Source organism: Calonectris borealis, chromosome 4, assembly GCF_964195595.1.
Source record: "Calonectris borealis chromosome 4, bCalBor7.hap1.2, whole genome shotgun sequence".
Classification (NCBI taxonomy): Eukaryota; Metazoa; Chordata; class Aves; order Procellariiformes; family Procellariidae; genus Calonectris; species Calonectris borealis.
Window position 1 is genome coordinate 28,396,956 of NC_134315.1, and position 7,276 is coordinate 28,404,231.

The following is a 7,276-nucleotide window of genomic DNA, read 5'->3' on the forward strand; positions in this document are numbered from 1 at the left end:
AATTATTATAAATTTAAAATCATAATAATTTAAAAATGGTCACATAATTTTAAAACTCTGGTCGTAAGTCCACAATTAGCTGTATGAAGATGGAGATATGTGCCTACAGAAAAGCTGCTGGTAAACTGGGAGATAAACTCAAGCCCAGCACCTTCTGAAATTAACGAAAACTATTTCAGAGGTTTACAACCACTAAACGGAAATACTACCCTTCAGTTTTGTAGGCTAACAATTGTGTTACTCCGCTGAAACTATGCAGATTTGTGATTAAGTTATCTAACAGAAAAATAAAAGCAGTTATTTCTCAAGTTAGCATAAGGGATGCATCACTCACTGCAGGTTTGTGGGAGGGATGGGAGACCATATTTTGGAAGAGTTTTGAGAATTATTCATTCAAGCATGCATTAAGTGCAAGGCTAATCATATATGAGGTAAACACCAATACTGAGAGCCTCTTTCCTCATTTTGAGAACTGGAAGATACCGATTCTCAGGCTCTTCTGAGCTCTTCTCTGAGCTTTGTCTTACTCTCGTACATTTTTTCTTTTCCACCCACGTTACTGATCTTGATTCCTTGTTCTTCTTCATCTCATTCATAGCAATTTTCCTATGCCTCTATAGATTCTAATCTCCATGTTAATGACACCAGTGACTGTCCCTCTCTTTTAATGTTTTAAATCAAAATTGAGCCAAGAGTAGACATGTTATGAAGACTAGCCTTTTGGTTTTTTTTTCTTAAGTACAGAAGATCTGTTTACTCCTGGCTAATAAAATTATTTTCATATACTCCTAACATTTCTTTAAAAATAAAAGGAAAGAAAGGAAAATGTACTGAAATCAGCAAGCACAAGTATAAAGCACCATGTTTCAGTGGGAAGTTTAAAAAAATTTTTTGGGTATGCTGAAAGAGTAAATGTTAAAAAAACAAATTTGATAAAACCATCATCACGAGTTTCAAACATCTTGCAAGACACACAAGAAGAATTTTTCATTCTCAAAAACCTGCAGATTTCCTCAAATATATCTGAGTAAGTCCAAGATTAAACTACACTTGCTTATTCAACTGTAAAAATTTCTTAGCTTTTAAACATTTTTTCAGGGTAATGTTTTAAAAATGAAATTAGGCTGACTTAAAAAGTTTCTACAGCTCCATTTCAACAAATTTCTTTCAAATAATATCACACAGTAGTATTCTGATATTTTGAGAAGATCAGATTTGCTTTTGCACTTTGAAAATAAACCTTTTGTTTCATTTAGAAATATATACATACTGGAAATTAGGATATTGGATATAAATTCACAATAGCTTATTTGTCACTATTTTAATTGATCAGACAACAATTTAATATTTTTTTCTGTTCCAATGTTGAATAGAAACTTTTTTAAAAATGTGAAATTATGTGCAAAAAAAGACATTCCTGTTTCAATAAAGTAGTAATTTATTGGGTGTCAAGGTAATAGCTGAGTTGAAACCTTTTCAAAAAGGCTGGCATTTTTCAGAGGTAAAAAAAATAAGGGATATGGTGACAGGAAGTGCAACTAGGAAAGGATGAATTTAATGTAATCTTAAGAAAAATACAAAAAAAAAAAAGAAGGAAAAAAAGACATGAGAAGGTATTTTGTATCATAGCTTTCAGCGTGATTAATGAAGCTTGGTACACTGGTGCATCAAAACCAGAAGACTTCTACTTTATGTCATATTGTCTGATCTGGTAAATTTGGAGACTGATTGTTAACATATCTGATAGTTCTCTCTAATTTTTTTTTTAATCCAGTGGTTAGCTCTCTTTTGGCTGGAAGCAGGCATGTGTCAGTTGAAAGGACACAGCCACTTACCTTTCCTTCTGCTAGGACTGCATTTATTGTACCTTTTGCCTTTGAAAGGAAATGTAATGCTGTAAGTTTATTTAAAAGCAAAAAGGTTTCTAGACATAAAAATGGAAATGTGATCAGCTCTATTTGCGCAAGTCGTACATAGTTTACATTTTAAAAGACTGTAGTCCTCTGTGTACTGTTGTTGTTTCATGTATAAAAGTACAACTTGGTGCAAAATTAAATCATACAGAAAATACATTAAAAGCTCTAATGCTGCCTTGTATGGTTTGTGAAATAATGAACATGTTCTGCTCACAGCCTCGGCCATTATAATGTTATTACACAGTCATTAAATTGAAGCTGTTATTCCACTGCTAAAACAACTGATCAATATCCATTACCATTCAGTGATAGTTGGAGCCAAAATGAGATTATATTGCAAATGAGCCGCAGACAAGGTAATGATCCCTCCACTTTGATATATTTAAAGGCATTCCCTAAAGCAGATAATTTCCTTAAGAGAGAGTACAACTTTTCTATCAAGTCTCCAATCTAGGCAAATAAAAATGTGTTTTAATTGTAAAGAGCCTTACGTAATATGGTTTATAATGAAATAATAGTGTCCTAGGCAAAGATAACCACTGCTGGATCAATGAAATTGTTTCTAGTTTCTACCTATTGAGTTTTACATGTTCTGTAGTTATAAATGCTGTGTTACGTTAAGCCTGTGCCTTACCAAAGAAATGAATCGATTGATACTGGCTAGAAGTCTCTTAGTGAGGTAAACTTCAGCGTTTGTCTAAAATGAAAGAAAGAAAGAAAGGAGAGATCTCCTTAGAAGGACCTTTGTGTCTCTTTCCCATGAGACCCACGATAATCTCATTTTCCCCCTTTCTTATCACTTACAAAGTCTGGTCAAACCTCTTCCATGCTGTGCTTGAGTGGTTCCTTTAAGACCCTCCCAGTCATTGACTTGAGGGATCCAGTTTTTGCTATAATCTCTGTTATCTCCGACTCATTAGCATATGTGGGTGTTTCTTATTTATTGAGGTTTTTTCTTTTATATTAATGAGATATCCTCACAACACAGATGTCCTTACACCCAGGTATCCACATCTCCTTTATGTTCCATGTGTCCTTACAATATGCAGAACACAACAGGTTTTCCAATTGCTCCATCTTGCATCTCTTTTCAGCTGGTCCTATAGTTTCCCTATTTGAGCAAAAGGCTTCACAAACATGTTAAACAGATTTAGACAATTTACTACTATAATATATAGCATAGTAATATATTAATATAGTACAATATAGTAATACAGCATAACTTACTCTATATCTCAAGTTAATTTTCCCTTTCCCACTTGTTTTTCTTCCATATTTACCAGATTTTATTCAAATTTTTCCCAAAGTGGCTGTTGTTTTATCATACATGGACAAAATGCTCAGCTTCTTCCAAATAGCCCTTTTGGAACTAGAACTTCTATTTCTTTTTCTTTTGAGCACAGCCTTCCATGATTTTGAATATACTTCTAGAATACTAATAACACTGTAGCCCTCATTAATGCAGACCAGCTCAAAAACTATAGCTTTACTTTTGACACTATAAGACTATTTGGAAGGAAAAAATACCAGTAAATATTATAGGATTACATAGACATTTATATACTAAGTATAAATACTGCCTATGGCAGAAAGAATTTTTCCAATACAAAGTTAAAATATTGGAAGTCTAATATCTCCTTTTCACACACTCAATATTCCTGTGAGTCTTACTTTGTGTGATACTGTTCAGCCTGAGCTCTGCAGCAGGGGTCTGAAAGACCTTGCTAAATAACCGAGGCAAAGAAGCCCAACCACTCCATGGATATAAATTAGGGTATTCTCTTTGTAATTCTACATGCCCGTAAAAAAGAAGCTACTGTTTAACTGTACAAAATGGACACATTGTCTGTTAGACCTATTCAGTTGAAAAAACATGTTGGATATAGGCTGGGTACTAATGGTAATCTTTGCCATTGCTCTCTTCTTTCTTATGCAATGCTGAGGACTCTTGCAGTTTTTGCAAAACTCATGTTTCTAGCCCATTTCTTTGAACAGGTCATCCTCAGCTTCTCATCTCTTTGGCTCATTATTCTCAAAAGCTTTTCGCTCTTACCAACCCTATTTGATATCTCCGTTTAGCAAGTACAACTTGGTCTTCTCCAGCATCGCCTCTGAGGCTTGAAAGGACTCTGCAAGAATAACCACTGTGTTACTTCCTTCTCAAAATCTCCTCCTTTTCCCATGAAACCTTGAAAAAAGGCATCACTAGATAGGCAGCTGGTGTCCTGTGACCACTGTGCATGTAATACCAGGCCTCACTGCTTCCTCCACTGCCTGCCTCCTTATCTCACTTTCACCTTGTCCTGTGTCTTGTTTGTGATGCCACTGCAGAAGCATCAAGCTGCCTGGCTTGGCCACCACCGCTACCACTGTTGTACTGCAGACTGCAGTGGGAGCAGCGTAAGGCCATGCAGGAGAAAGATCATAAGACGTATCAGGAATGGATTGAGGCAGCCACAGTGCATGCTATGGTGATCTCACTGCTGTTGTTACCCGTGCTAGAGAGAGTAAACCTGACCTGCTATGCCGCAGTCCCGCCTCTGATCGCTCTCTAACCATACTCGCAGTTTACAAGGTCCCTGGCAGAACTGTGTATGGCAGCAAGAACAATTGGATCACAGTCCATGGCTACTCCCAGGCATGATAATAACACCAACAATAAATAATAAACAGCAGCAATAACCTTGCATCATCTGACAGCTCAAAGGCATATTTAATGCAAAAATAAATAAATCATTGTTATGAAGAGACTCTTACAGCCCCTTCTATACTACTATATTCTGCTTCATTTAATGTGATGTACGTACCCCAGCCTGACAGCCCTGACAGCAGAACTGTCAGAAGATTTAGTGGAATTGTATGATTTTCTTTCTCTGATCAAACGGAGAACCAACTTGTCTTGGCAAATCTGTAACGAGGTTTTGAATGTTGACAGAAGAAGGGCACGTTGGGGAGAAGCGCAGGTCATAAAAGCTATCTAATCTAACGAATATTATAATTCTTAATGAGTTTTGCCTTGTGGATTTTTTCTTTCTTACACAGTTGTTTGCAGGCAGTCTTCTAGTCTTAGTTTATGTGTTCTATATGAATACATGCTCCTATTTATAACAACTGTTTGATCAATAATGTATTGCAGATGCTCAGCCCACAGTACGTTGTTACGAACATACAAATGGGATGCCTTCCTACTGCACCCCCTCTGCAGTACCTCACTTTGCAGTGCCTAGCACTATCCCTTGAATAGAGGCCAACGAAAATCTTGCTGTTTAATTGCAGGTCCTTTAGAACAACAGCAAAGGTTAAGTTATTGCAGTTACTGACATTTAAGTGGTAAATAAGCAAGGCCTGAACAGGAGAAAGGAAGTAGAATGCTATTTTTATTGCATGAAAAGAATAATTTTACTGGAGTCATAAGGACACTTCTGTTTTTATTTCAGAACTGCATTCTCATTGGCTTTGGCTGAATATAACAAAAACATGTAATAAAAAGAATTTAAAAAGATTGAAGTGAAAGAAGACTTTAATTCCCTTTTACTTACACCTGCCTCATCAAGACTTACTGGACTGAAGGAAAAGTGTAGGTGAACTGATTCTGGTAGATTGATTCTCTCTTTTATGACACGAATGCCAGCCGGACAGAATCAGATTCTGTCCATATTACTTCGTCAAGTTCAGTGGGTACAAATGAGAATAATTTCCAGTGTAATGCAACATAATATAGGCAGCAGGCTTATATAGATTTGATGTTATTATAATATAAAATGAAAAATACTGCATTCTCTTCAACAAGTAATAATGATCAACTGTAGTCAATAAATACCTCAGCTTATAAGAATGGCTTAAATAGCCCTAAGATACATACATATTAATGAGAATGTTTTCTCTTTCATAAATAAAAATTAAAAATGCTTTTTCCTACCCAAACTAATAACATTGTTCCAAGGAATAACCTGGCTTCGTCATTACTTTGAGGGCTTAAAGCAGTATTAAAAGTCTTTCTGTAGCTATTAATCTGTAACTTCCTGAGCTGGATGCAAGAACTGCTTGGTAAATTCTACTGCTTTGGATACACAGAAAGATGTAACTGTCTCTTTTAGTTTTAAAAGTTAATAATATTACCTTTCATGACATGACATACATAAGCAGCACAGTCAACATACTTTGTCAAGATAAATGATGTTAAAATAGAAAAGATATAATTTTAAATCTTTCAGAAGCTGGGCGAAAAGCAATTAACATACTAACCTGAACCTTTTGCTTTCATTTTTAATTTCTGAAGTGTTTTTTTCAGTCAATTTTGTTGTGTTTATTATTACACTGTCTTCATGACTTCCGTTGTCTTCATACGTTTTCAGCCATTTCATCAGAACTTCACATAATCTGTTTTACTTAACAGATGGTAACTGAATGGCCAATGGCCATTCTGGTGTTTGAGAATAATTTGGAAAATAATTGTTTTCTGATGATTTTCAGGTATTTTAAAGTACACTTGGTTATCAGATCTGTCTTATGAACTCAGAAAATTACATAGGTAAGGTTAGTCACCCTTCTCAGGAAAGTCAATATATTAACGGCCAATATCAGTTATATTCCCTTTAACATGTTCCTTTCAGAACCTTGAGTCACTCAATTTCTATTACAACAAATATACGTTCTGTGTTGAGGTATATAGAGGTTTTTCTGTTATATATGAGCAAAATTTCATTGCCAACATCATTCTATAGACAGGACACATAAATTAAACTTTAATGCCTGTCTGCTAATCATAAGTCTATTATATTAAACTTTAATTCTTTTAATACTGGTCTCATATATTTCCCTGTAAAATTATGTAAATTTATCCTTTGTTGTTTAGTCCTGCTGTTTTCCTAAAAGGGCCTTTTCATATGCTTGAGTTTAACAGTAGAAATGATAGCTACATACATACAGTGTTTTATATCTCTGCAACACTTCAGTTTATAAAGTGAAAAAAACAGACAAACTGTACCAATTCTTCTGGGTCTTCTTGCCTTCTGAGCACATCACTGATGTGTGTAGTGTTGTCTGTGGGATAACACCGAGTGATTGATGGTACTTTTTTCCTACTTAAATGCTGTGTTATAAGTGTTTAGAATAAAATTAGTTTTTCTAATGGAGTTTACTGGAGTATGAACATCATTGGGGAGGGTACTAACACAGTTTTTTGATGGTCCAATCCTGCTCCATCTGAAGTCATTGAAAACATCCATTAATTTTCAGAGAGGCAAATTTAGGCCACAAGAAATTCAGGATAGAAAGTCATACAGCATGAAGATAAAGTGGCTAGATTCCAATATCCTTTATACCAACTTTTTACAGGTATAAGTCTGTCAACATCACTG